Consider the following 14817-nt stretch of genomic DNA (forward strand, 5'->3'; position numbering starts at 1 on the left):
AGCTATATTCCTCTATTGCAGCACTATCTATTTTATAAGAAAAAGTAAGAAAATAGCCTAAGGCTATGTCAACCCATGTCAAAACAAATTGACAAATTCAGTATGAGAACACCAAAGTTGAATACTTTTTCAAATTATTATATAAACTTTTAATATTTTCTCCATTTGTTCAATAGACATCTAATGAGCCAGAATGCTTAAATGAATAGTACACCTTTTACTTTATAGTATCTGCACATGTCAAACATTACAGTATTTAGATAGTGTTCAGTGGGTTCCATGCTGAAAATTTTTGATTACTTGAAATATTCAGACAGACACATTAAGTGACAGCCTATATTTTGAATCTGTAACTGAATTTTAGCTATGACAATATTATTACCAGTTGAAATATTTCTATTTTTTAAAAAGTGAATCATATTACTTAAAGATATGACCAGAAATTGCAAAATCCCACTCTAAAGGAGTCCATAAAATATGGAATCTCCTCTTCTATAGTTAAAATGAGATAGTATTTCTGTTACTATTGACATTTTTCAGAATAATATGTAAATGACAAGATATGTTAAATTGAGGAAATAAGGGAGAGAAAATCAAATTAGACATTTATAGGATTGATTGATAATATTTAATATCTTAATATCAGATCTCAGTGGTTTAAATTTATTGCTATTTGGTGGACTACATAAATCAAGTTTTTATTAATCAAGATATCAGAAAGAAATGTGCTAACATTTGTCTAATGACAGGAAATGTGAGGAAATTTAGTTATCAGCTTCCTTCTAGAGGATGTAACATGATTTGGATATTCAATAATACCACATACAGAAAAAAATCAGATATATAGATCTTTATCACTTAATAAGCAAATCTAATTAGAGATTGATATTTAGTTGCAGGGTTTTTTTTGGATAATTTACATATGACCAAATTATATGAATTAAGGATACAGTTCTGTATATTAAAAAGAATGCTCCTTTGAAACCTACACACTTATTAAAATTTTCATCAACCTAGAATTTTCCCTAGGATCCAGAATTGAGCAAGATAAATCCAGACTTCAGTTTTTAAATACTAATGTCTACTGACAGGACTACAGTGCCTTGGAGGAATGGTTGATTCCCACCTTTAGGTGGGAGAATGAAAGTTGATCTAAAATGTAATGCATAAAAGAAAGAAGTTTAAAGTTTCATAGAGATTTGTAAGATAGTCTCAGAAATCAGTGTGGCAGAGTTCATGATGGCCAATTCTGGAATAAATGAGCATCAGAATATATATTTACTCATCATATCACATCTCCCCAAACAATAACAGCAAAGAATGAAGGAATAGAAGAAATAAAGAAGTTAGAAAATTATTATAGGCTCTAAAGATAAAGTTATAGTTATAATTAGAATAATATGTAGTGATATAATATATTATGAAGCTTAGCCAATGATACTTTCATGTTTATTTCCAATATACACAAAATCAGGAAATTACCATTTCCATCATTTCAACAGAAAGAACTGGAGAAATTGAAAATCAATAGTTTTTCTTCGACCCATAAGAAAACTATTATGGCATGACTCATTGCTACCCCAAGGTGCTGAGACAGTTAATTTCAAAGAGAAAGAGCCAATATCTGCTGCAATTAAGAAGTCATAAACTGATAGGAACTCAGAAAGCATAGATTGATAGAAATGATATTTTAAGTAAAGTGCAGAAGGTTCAGTATGGTCGACTCTCAGTTGAGAAATTCCAGGAGGAGGAGTTTTAAGGGAACCCCAGCATAGTCATTAGATTTACTAACAGGAACCTCGCTGTACTCTGAGTCTCCAAGAAAAATCCCCTCTTTACTGTGGCAGGGGTAGGGAGAGTGTCATCAGTGAAATTAGCCTAGAATCTTCTCCACAACCAAATGGACTAGATACAGGGACAGGTTCTCCGGAGCACTATACCCATTAAGAAGCTGGAATGTTTCTGACTCCAGAAACATTTCTGACTCTCTTCCCACTCTCGATCTCACCAAAGATGGAGGAAGCAGAGCACTAAGGAAATAAGTGCAAAAAGTAGGTAGCAGTGGGGAAAATAGCTAAATTACTGAAGAAATAATTGTGAAGGTTAGAGACACAGCATCTAAAAGAGGATTCAGTCAGAAGATTATAAAATGCCCTCTTACCATAGTTAACCAACCAAAAGTGCTCCAGTATAATAATGGGTTACAGAAATAAGAGCAGAAAGACATTGACTTTCTCTGATGAAAGTATTTAGCCATGTTTAAAGTCAAAAGGAGATATAAAAGTGTGGACAATTAAATAATTTGAAGTCTATAAATTTATAGGTACAGCAAGTACTAATGGAGTCTAACTATAACCAGATTAACATGCATCATTAGATGAAAGAAAATCTGACTCAATTCCTGATACATGTCTGTTTTTCCATAAAAAAAAAAGTAAGGTATGCCAAAACCCAAGAAGATCAAATAAACAACAAATAATAATAATACATACATATAAACTGTTAAGAGAAAGCAGGCATTAGAAGTAGGTGCAGATTTGGGAGTTATTTGAGAACAATTACAATGATAAATTTGTTAAGCATTTTAATGGGAAAAGTAGGCATATGAGAGTAGTTTGATAAAGCAAGTAGAGATGAAAAATACAAGAGGAATCAAAATAAAATAATAGAATTTGAAAACAAAATAACAAATTAAAATGATTCTTGATGTATGAGGTGTTTTAGTAAAGCTGACAAGGCAAAGAAAACTGGAAAACTGTAGAAAGGACAATGGAAACTATTTAAACTGAAATGCAAAAAAAAAAAGAAAGAATATATAACTATATACTTATAGAATATATAACTATTATGTCTATATGTATATATAGATATAAGCACGTGTACACACATGCACACACATGCACACTTAGACACGATTTGCCAGAAAGAGGGGAAACAGAAAAAAATTGGACGTCATACTGTTTAAGAACTTACCCAAATTAGTGATAAGCCATAAAGCCAGGGACACCAAGGACCAATCAGGGTAAATATCCCTCAAGCCCTCCAAAGTTTTGGTTTATTTCTTTTTCAACCTGAAGAAAACCAAAGAGAGATAAAACCTTGAATGAAGCCAGATGTAGGAGGAACTTTAGATAAAGAGGAAAACAAGAGTTATAGTGGACCTGTAAGACACCAGACAAACAAGAGAGAGTGGAATGAATTATATAAAGTGGAGAAAGAAAAAAAAAATTGACACACCAATATAGAATATCTTATATACTGTTAAAGCAAGTGGGGAAAATATAAACTAAAATATAAGCAAGTGGGGTAATGAATATGTGGTAGTTCTTTGTAATTTGTGTTTTGGGGAAGCTTAAAGTTGAAGTTAAACTAAATTATATAATCATATAAAGGATGATTACAAAATAAAGCTATCTTTCTAAATCATAACACTATAGGATTAGTCAAAAAGGATTGTAGAGACTTATTTTCTTTTCAGATCCCCTGAAATAAGGAATAATGAAAATACAAGCTAAATAATATAGCAATTACTGCTGAGGTGAGAATCACCTCAACCTGCATTGTGGCAAAGTGGAAGAGGTGTTCTGGATTTTCCTTAACTACTTGGACCTATTTTTTTCTGGCATCCAACTGTCCTAATGTTATAGATATATTCTGAATATTGCAGGGACCAAATGAGAAGAAGTGCTTCATTTAAAATTCAGATTATTCTACTCTGACACAGGGAATGAAAAGTGAAAAAAATGAGAAGCATTCATGAGGGTGATGGGAAGTCTTACTGATTTTCGGGTCTCAGAATAACATTAGACTCTTACAGAATAAATCATCAAATTTAAGAAAAAAGGCACTGGTATGTTTATATTCGTCAAAAATAAGAGATTAATGAGCTTATTTCATAAAAGCATATATTAAGGACTAATGTTTAACTTAAAAACAAAATATAAACATAACATTGCTTTTAGATAACTATTTTTATAGTAACTATTTTTGAATTTTAGTCAAAATTCAAGTAATAAGTATTTTTCAGTCAAAAAATAAGTTTTGAACATTTGCATAAGGAAAAATTCTTGTAAGTGACAATTTCTGTTTTCAATTCATTTTGCATCTAGTTATATAATCATAAAACCTATTGATGTGGTCGAGAGGAACAGTTTATTCATGCAATATAAATTATTTCTGAATTACTCCATGCTTCTTCTGCTGTTATCCCTATTAGAGATAATTGGTGTAATTCATGTATTACTAGGAATACTATGAACATACAAATAATTGCAATTACTACTTCAATTTAAAAAAAAAACTTTATCAGATCATGCCACCTTCCACAAATCTTTGATTTTTTTACTATAGGTTGATTGTCTTTATAGAGCTCTCACAGGAGGAGACAACAATTAATTGAAGGGACATAGCTAATCTGTTACTTAATGATATTTTTCTCAATTTGTTGACTTTTATAGATATGGCTAATTATAAATATTAATTGAAGATCACACAATCCAGAGTAGAATCACCTCTGTGAAGAAAGCTGGGTTGCTTCTAAAGTAGTAGTCATACATGCATTCAAATAAATAAATCTATTTTTCCTCAAGAAATCTCGATCCTGGGCTATAAACTTATCTAAAAATGGTAATTTTTTTATGCACCTTGTATGTCATTGACCTGTGCCTTTAGCACAATGTCTGACATAGTATACATTTGACAAGATGGTAGGAGAAAAGAAAGAAGCAAGGAGACTAGGGGGAGCGAGGGAAGTGATTGAACGGGAGAGTAGCTCTTTGGGTATATTAGCTACGTATATCTCTGTGGTGGTGTTTTATAGGGAAAAAAAAATATTCCTAGGATAGCTCGGAGTATAATTCTTTATTTTAGGGGACATCCAACAGCAATGTGATCTTGAGTTTTCATGCTAGATAAGTTGAAGAACAAATACTTTGTTTTTACTACATAGTAATTTTCAATTTTTTAAATTGATGCGATGTTGCCTTATAGCACTGTATATGATTTAGAGGTATAGGATGATGCTTTTAGGTGTACATTCCACACCATACCCACTACCAAGTCACCCAGTGGCCCACCACAGTAGTCCATTGTGCCTGCTTCCCTGTTTGCTCTCTGCGTGGCCTCTCCCTTCCCTGCTGGTAGTGTGAGTTTTATAGTCAGTTGTCTAGGGTTATTGGTTTTGTTTTGTTTGATCCTTTATTTTGTTTCTATATGTTTGTTCTCTTGTACTGCAGGGAAACATTTCTCTTGCATGTGAGCTAGACTGAACAAATCCCAGGACACATTTTCCATGCCCTCCGTTACCACATTTACCATAGTCCAGTGCTGTAGCAAATCACAATCCATGATGTCTTGGTCAAAGAAACTAGGGGGAAGGGTGGTTAGATTTATTTACTTATTTAGGCATTTTAGCTACTTTCTTTTACCTCAATTCTGTCTTATTTTGTATGTATCAAAGCTTCTTTTTCCTCCCCTCTTTTCCTTCTCTTTACTCTGATTTAAAAATTGCATGCACTCACATTTTGCGGGGGTGCAGTGGGGAATGGGATCAAAAACGGGGGTGGGGGAGAGGGAAGTGCATGGGATTATGGTGATGGCACACTGGTGACATGGTGATGGGAAACCCCCGGGGATTACAATTGAGATGGGAAAAAAATGTACAAAATTATGTAAAAATAAACTGTTATAAAAAAATTTCATGCACTCTATGAAGTTATTGGCAGCCACTACAGGTCAAGTTTGATCTCCACCCAGAGGTGACCCACATGGCACAGCAGACCTCTCCTTTCTCACCTGCTGCTCCCCTCAGCAGTGTACTTCATCAGTCTGCCTGTTCTGCTCCCCACTCTGTCTCTGGTGAATCCTCTGGCTCCCAGCTCCCACCTTGGGCCTATATCATAGCTCTTGTATGTATTAATACCTATAATAATGCCTACATGCATTTATACCTACAGAACTAGGGTACAGGCCAGAGGTGCAGGGGTGGTAAGAGGATTCACCAGAGACAGAGTGGGGAGCAGAACAGCCAACTAATGAAGTACATTGCTGAGGGGAGCAGTGGGAGGGTCAGGAGTGAGGTCTATTGTGCCATGTGGGTCACCTCCCTGGTCAGGGATGGAAGAGCTGAAGCAGTTGCTGCTAGCTTTGTAGTGCTGCACTTTACTCCACTGGGCCAGCAAGGAGGGCCCTAAATAAATAAATCTTTAAAAAAATGATGCACTGTGCACTGTGGTGTGGACTATGGGTGATTTGGTGGGGGGTGCACTACAGTGGCCGCGCTTGTGATTTGTGTGGCAGGTGAGATTGGAGAGGTGGAAATACAGCTGAAGAATAGCTAGAACATCTCAAAAAGGCAAAAAGGTTATAAAAATTTTGAATGATAGAAAGTTGAACTGGGATAAAAAATGCAGATTAAGAAGTTTGACATAATGTTTTTAGGTGTAGTCATTATTGGCAGTTATATTAATAGGAACTATTGTTTTGGTGGCACACAAATGGCATTTAGTGAATTATCATGGAACGGACCACAAAAGTTGTCAGCTACCATCAATTTAAATGAATTTTTATCTGTTCTGTTTTTTATTTATGAAGTTCAAGGAATTCAAGATTACTTTTGGAACTTTTCTCTTTAAGATTATTTATTTATGCATACAGAAATGGAGTACAGGCCAGAGGGGCAGGGGCAGTGAGAGGCTTCACCAGAGACAGAGTGGGGAGCAGAACAGGCTGACTGACATAGTACACTGCTGAGGGGAGCAGCGGGCGGGTCAGGAGAGGTCTGCCGCACCATGTGGGTCATCTCCGGAGCTGGGGTTTGAACTCGTACTGAAGCGGCTGCTGTCAGTTTGCAATGCTGCGTCCTAACTCATTGAGCCACCAGAGAGGGCCACATTTGGAACTTCTAGCAGTACTTTATTTTGAGGCATAGGTAACACCATATTATGAATAACAAAGACTTATTATGTGTCCAAGAATTTCTTCTAAATTTATTATTCTATTCAAATGTAATTCTTATCTTCTATTTTTACCAGTTGTCAAATACACAAGCATCAAAATATGTCTATGTGGAAAATAAGCTGCAAGTATTTAGATACTATTTGTTTTTAATTAAAAAGATTCATCCTTTAATTCCTTTCGGTTTGACAGTGAATGATATGCTATTGAAAGTCTAACATTAACTGTAACTGATCTAAATTTAAATAAACTCAACACAATCCATGTAGCACATAGTTTCAACAGATTACTTATCTCAGGATTGAAATGTAAGTGGTATGAGTTAACAGCTTTCTACTTCTAATTCCTGTATATTGTTCTGGTTTGTCAAGCTTGAAGAGGAAAGACATTTGTGGACATATAATTTATATCTTTCAAAACATATCATGTATTATGTTAATATTCAGGGTATTTTTCTAGTAATTTTTTAGTAGTCTTTCAACAAAATTTAATAAACTGCCTGATATAAGCATAATACACCCTAGACTATGAAATACCATAGGAATAAATTTTTTGCCTACATTACCAGTGATCTAAGAGAATAGTAGTTGGGAATGAGCAGTCACAATGTTATTTGGTAAATATTGAAAGATTAAGAGAAGAAAATGAGGGAGGGGGAAAAAGTGATCAAGTTGACTTGGTGTGGTTGAGTTGAAGAAAAGAAAATGTTAGCAGTGATCAATACCGGACCCAGGATATAGCATATACCACTGAGAAGCACAGTTGTTTGTTTTGAAGAGCTTACATATTTTGAGGCTAATATATATATATATATATATATATATATATATATATTAGCCTCAAAATATATATATATAAATTCTTTGTTAACGCCATTTGATTTTGTGTGTTCTGTTTCTAGTGCTTTTAGGGGTATGGAAATTATGCTAATAGCTATACAAGACCCAAAAATGGTATAAAACTTATCCCCTATTCTTTCTATTGCAGAGATATGTAATTAGTAGGTGTCATGCTAGTATTTGGAAAAACAGATATCATAAGAATATCCCTCAAAAGAGGAAAAAAGAGGAAGGCTTTTTAGTTGACTGGTTATACTTTGTTTTCCCATTCACTGACCCAGGAAGTTAAGAATAAATTCTGCACATCTGTTCACTATGCTAGCTCTTCCTTTGGTGGTTTATGTAGCTGAGATGATATACTCACCAATAATATTGGATTAATAAAGTAACATATACTGAATACTTAAAAGGAAGATTCTAATCATATATGCCAATATTTGTTCTAGTGAGGTTAATTAATCTCAGACGTTACCTTCACCTGATTAGTTTATAAAATCTGTGCTCTGTTTTGCTGAGTAAATTTTTTTTCAGTAAATTAATGGAGATCTTTTGGATAGAATCTACTTCTTTGATTATATAAACTTTTAAATAAGTGTGTTTCTTATATAACATAAGAATTGCTATTTCAAAGACCATACTAATAAACAAGGTTATTAAAACTGTTAAGTATGTTAAAATATTAGTCTATATTTGACTTTTTCAAACTAAATCAATAAAAGCTGATGATTAATATATTCTGCACAGGGTGTGCAATCTTCTGATTTGGTTAATACATGCTCCTAAACTAAAAGGAGATTGTTTCCTGAGAAACTTTATATAGTTGTAGTGACCTATAATTTGAAGATTAGGAAAATGGCAGTCTTAATGTAGATTCTGAGGAAAAAGTCGAGTGTGGAGTGAAGGCAGTGACGGCATAGCTGTAATTCAATGGCAACACCACTTTTCAGTCAAAAGGAAAGACACTTATTGTGCCATGTAGTTGTATTTGTGTGTGAAGTAAATAATGTACATTTAGAGTCCCCTAATTGTGTCTCATAGTTTCAGCAAGACTTAAGAAAACTTTCCTTATAGGCATATTTGTCATCTAGTTCTAAGATTCAAATAAGATAGAAATTACTAGTTTTCTTCAATTGTTTGGTTCCAGTGTTGTGTCTCAATAAAAAGAATTATCAATTTTGGCTATTCAAGTAATAACTAAACTTTTTTTCAGATAATTGTTCTTTACTGATATTGTTACTCACTTATATAACGTAATTTGTTATTATTATTATTATTATTTTACATTAGGGTTTAACAAAATACTCATTTAAAATTGATCAAGTTTAAACGGAAAGTGCCTTTGAATTCTTTATAACTATAGTATTTCTTATCAAGAACAGTATGAATCGGTAGTTCTTTTGTCTTATTGTGCTCACAAATCATCTAGGCAGCTGTTACGCATGACTAAATTTTGTGCCTCATTTATAATTACTGATTTGAATCAATGAGTATAGTCTAGAAATCTGCTTTGTAATAAATTCCATAAAATATTCCAGTTCAGATTACTGGGAGATCATACCAGGTTAGTTACTAAGTTTCCTCCATTTTGTCTTTTTAATTAAGATGTACCCATTGAGAAATTTTATATTGACACAAAAAGAACTAGCTTCAGCATGAATCATCTTGTGAATTAGTTTGAAGATTTTAAATTTAAATCTTTGTCCTTTCTAATTGTGTTCCCATTAAGCTACAGTCACTTCCCTCCACATTATTTCTTAGCTAACATCTGTGTGAAAAGCTCTCCCCACTCTAGCAGTCTGTCTGCTCATCAGTCATCGAACTACCAAGTTTGGAATGCTATTCTTATATAATTGCTGCCTGTAGAAGATAGTACTGCTGTGCAAGAAGCTACTTCATTAGCTATGTTTTAGAGTGGAACTTGAGGATTAAAACAAGAAACTCCTCATTTCCTTCAGTTTAGCCAGAGCCTCCACTGCACTCTTTATATTGGAGGTTGATTTTAATCACAAAATCAGGTGAGCACACCCACCCACAGCACATTAATTCACTAACAGCAGGTCATTTCTTTTTCTCCCTCCAACTTAGCTCCGTGGTACCGCCAGCTGCAGAGCAAATGTAGTGCAGAGCAAATGTAGTGCAGCCCCTTGTCTTGATGAACTGTTTTCTACCGAGTGGGAAATTGATGAGGATTGTGTGATTCTAGTCAATTTCACTCACAATGGGTAGGAAGCCCTGAGCACAAGCTGGTGAGGCTCTTCCAGAGCAGCTGCCGCCCTTTACCTGAGTTTAGTAAAGATACAGAAAAGGAAATGGGATAGATGAGAAACAGGAACCTCAATGTGCAAACCTATCTTAATCTTCAAATATCACGTTGAGAATCACTCTATTTTTGCATTGGTTAAGTTATAAAAAGATTCATATGTGGGTATAATTTTGCCTAGTAATGTTACTTCAGAATGGTTCATACATTTTCCAAAAATATGGATTTATTTTTGGTATAATGCATGAAAGGACATAATCTTATGTCCTAATATTTTAAATTTGCCTGATTTTAAAATAACGGACCACCAGCAAACTGATGTGTTGTAAAGATCATAAACTTATTTCAGTGCGAACTCTTTGAAATTGGAAAAGCTAACTGCCTAACTTGTTGATGTTATTTCAGATTTATGGTGAAAAGAGCAATGAATTTATGAAGTATGGTTGCTGCAATTCTGCCAGGTCATTATTCATTAAATATTTCTCAGTCCCCTACAAAGCTTCACTGTATCAAATTATTAATAGCCCTTATAACTCACATGGGTTATCAGTTAACATTTGTTCCTTTCTTTTAAGTTCTAGAGAAAGTTGTTTTTTAGTCATTCACTGAGAATTGGCAATCATTATATAGAGGCTGAATATCTTGGACAACAAAAACTTGGCCAGGTCACACAGTGCCTATAATTTTATCACTATAGGTTATAATTCACTACGGTATTTTGTAATTGTTCCAAATATATTATTTAATGTTTATTCATTCATTAATATTTTATATTTTCATGTGATAGGCCATAGCTATTAGTAAACATTATTATGATTAATTTTAACAGTATTTCTTACCAGTATAAATTACATCTTATTGAGAACTTTTGGATTCATTATTAAATAAAATAAAGGGGATGAAGTTAGGATAGTTGTTTTATCTGATAAGCTCTTGATAAACACAGAATTAAAGAGACCACAGGGAACTGTCAAAAGTTCCTTCCTAAATTAAAGTGACTGTTTATGCCCTTTTACCAATTATAATTAAAATGTCAACTAAATTAAAATGAGTATGATTTTTCTATAGTTGTCTGTAGAATTTTATTCATCATTGACTTATTCTCTCTCACTAACAAAATTTGATTACAAAATATTAAGTTGTAGGTGAAGTTCACTCACCATGAGGATTTAAACATCATGAGCATGAGCACCTGTGAATCATGTCTGCACTTAGCAAGCTGTTACCTAGTGTCTCAGTCTACATAAATGTTCTCATGTTCTTTTCTAAGATATTTGTGATGCCAAGATGTTTGGATATTGGCGATGAAAGCAAAGAGATCAAATGAAATTCCCCTTGATAAACACTTCTGAATAAATGCAATAAATAGTAGGAAATGATTTAAAATATTGAACAAACATAATATTTGTTTTGTAGTTCATTTTCTTTCTTGAAGAGCTGAAAAATTGAGGTGCTCTCCACAATTTTTTAAAAAGTTTTAACTTATGGATTGATGTTTATTGTGCTGTTTTCCTCAGAATTAAATGCACACCATAGAAGTTTACTACAAGAATGCAAAAGTCATTTGACCTTGAACATATTAACATGTCTTTGGGCTGGCTTATTAGCCACAGCTATGCCAGTGTACACAAGAAACCTTAAATATCTGATTCCAAAAGTTTATATGGCTGAGACATAAACAGATATCTGCCAGAAAAATATCTTGTAGATGAACTTGAGTGCTCCTATGAAGGTTTCACAGCTTTTATCCCCTATTTTTATTTTAATGCTATTTCAAAGGAAGTAGGGATGTGAACAAGGTCTCCAAACTGGAGTTGTCTTACACTTGACTTCCAATTATTAATCTCTTTTGTTGCATGTGTTAACACCATCTTCTGTGAAGAGAGTTCTGTTAACATTTTACTTCCCTGACTGCCCTTACTGTGATTTCTGCCAGTTCCTTTTAGCAGAGGCGTCAGTGCTAACTACTATACTTACTGGATCCTGGTCTGTGTGATGGATTATGGTAAATTATTCCCAATTATGATTTTGCTCCTTCCAGACAGGTCTACTGTAGAGAATTTTTTATGTATCAGAATCTTATTTTCTTGAATGGAGAATTCCTACCCTTTTAATAGTTATACTTTGGAAAGGAATATGTGTGTTTTCTAGAGTATTTTTTCTCTAATATGGGTCATTGTTTTAGGTACTAGCTAGGCCTAGGCAACTCAGAAAAGATTAAGAGCTAATCTTCAAAATACAAAGTCCAATGCAGTCTTCTCTTAGGGTGATACACTATCTTTCCAGCTTTAAAAGTGTGATATTATTGCTATTATTTTTGTCTTTAGTTTCCTATATTTTGACACTGACTTACGGGAACTGTATATTAAAAAGAACATTGTTTTAAATGTTCCACAGAGGAAAGTCATGGAATAAATCAACTTCTCTGAACAACATGGCTAGCTGTAGCTTTGGGTGGGTGGCCTGTCTTTCTCCCCTCTGAACTTTATCAAATCTGACAAGTCTTCTGAGATCTTGGGCATAGTTGGTTATTTATTTTTCTTTACACATTTCTCTCCCTGCCTTAAATGTCTAAAACTATGAAAATACTTACAAATAGTTTGTGTCTATTCTCCAAGAAGGGACATAGTTTAAGCCAATCTTGTGCATTGTGAATTTTTCAGAAAATGCAGTATGATAAGTTGGGGGAAAGAGTGAGAAACACATTGAAAAATAATGTTTATAATATATGACCTTAGTAAGAATGTGAAAAAATATTTTATTTCTCCACTCATCCATCCAAAGACCCATAGTATCTGTCTATTTATGAGAAGAGGGGGAAAAAAGTCAGAGGGCTTCCCACAGAGTTCCATATTATTACTCCTCAAAACCATCATTATCAAAAATAAGAAAATCTGATAAATTGTACAGACAAAAGGAATTATATTAGCTTGCTAGATCTGTCATAACACATACCACAATTTGAGTGGTACGAACAACAGAATTTATTGTCTCACAGATCTGCAGGCTAGAATTCCTTAATCAAGTTGTCAGCCAGGTTGGTTCCTTCTGGAAAGCTCTAAGGAAGAGAATGCTCCATGCTTCTCCTCTAGCTTCTATTTATCTCCCAGAAATCTTTACCATTTATTGTCTAGTAGAAGAATCACCCTGATGTCACCCTTTTATAAAGACACTGGTCCTATTGGATTAAGTCCAGTTCTCATGACTCTATTTTAACTTGGGCTCCTCTCTGGAAAGCTCGTATCCAAATAAGATCACATTCAACTGTGCTAGATGTAACGGTTTCAATGTTTGAGTTTTTTTTTGGAAGGACATGTTTCAGCTTATTCAGGAGTCTATGAAAAAAAATGACAACAAAATGCATCTTCTATGTGATCTTGGGTCATAAAAATAGACGTTAAGTAAAAGCTAAAGAAATCTCTATAAATTATGAACATTTGTTAGTAAGAATACAGAGCTATTGGTAATGTAAGTGTCAGCTATAGGGTAAAGTCTATATGGTGTAAATGAAACTTTCTGCCTTTTGTAAACCTAAATGTATTCCAAACTTAAAATACACTAAACATTTATGACTGAGATATATAAATCCTAAATGATATCATCTGTCCTTTTGTCAGATATCAAATAAAAATCTGATATTAGATATTCAGAAACAAAATTGCAACACCATATTGTCAAATTCAGTAGGACTTACTAAACTTTAATTTTAGATGCCTGGACTTAATCATTGCTAACAAAAATTAATGCAAGAGGGTTTCTTTGCCATTCCTTCAAATATAGAGAGATTCATTTATACTCCTAATTTAATAATTTATGAAAATTTTGTAAAATCTAAGAGTAGTAGTTTTTAGAGGTGGCTGCTATTTAGGTGATCCAGCTTTCAGAATAAGCAAGTTGATCTTCAAAAGACAATTATTAATTATTTTTTATGAACTGAAATTAAAAATTGTAACTTAGATAAGAAAGATATTTCTTGCATAAATTTTAAATGAAGAATGGAGAAGAGAATGATACTATTGAACTTTGGAGTTTTAAAGGCACATTAGAGTTACATATAATGTGTAAATATAGTGAATGAGCTAAAAGAAGGTTAGCTACATTGTAATATGTATAGCATTTCCCTCATGTGGATGAGGAAACTTAGCTAAGTCACTTAGGAATTTTAGTATATATTATTTCTGGTAGGAATATGTGAACTCTGTTGCATTTTGACCATTTGGCTAAGGTCAAATGAATATGGGAATTTGAATAAAAGGTTCATCATAAATAAAATTAAATTCTAAAGTTGCCATAAAACAATCATCTATACAGTAGTTGTGGATATGCCAAAGTAAAATGCTTATTATATAAAACCAAACACTTAATCTGAATGATACAGATTTTTGATAACTGCTATAGTAATAAAATATACCAGGGAAAATGAGATAATCTTTAATACTCAGTTTGCAATTGACTGAGAATCTGAGATAGAAATAATAACCCTTGACTCTTACACTAACAGCTAAGCCATGGACTTTTACTCTTGAATACAACTATTTTCTCAGAAGACCAGTATTAAATTAAGGTCACTCTGTGATCATAGTAAATCAATGGACCAGAAAACAAAACAAAACAAAAAATGATTCATTCCATAATCTTGTTTGAGCAGAGACAAAGACAACTACATATACCACTGTGCAGAGCACAAAAATCATGAAACATCACATTCTTTTAGGTGCACAGGTGACTGTTTTTTTAATCATTCATTAAATTAGTTCCACTTCT

This window comes from Condylura cristata, unplaced genomic scaffold, assembly GCF_000260355.1.
Source record: "Condylura cristata isolate star-nosed mole 26May11 unplaced genomic scaffold, ConCri1.0 scaffold00004, whole genome shotgun sequence".
NCBI lineage: Eukaryota > Metazoa > Chordata > Mammalia > Eulipotyphla > Talpidae > Condylura > Condylura cristata.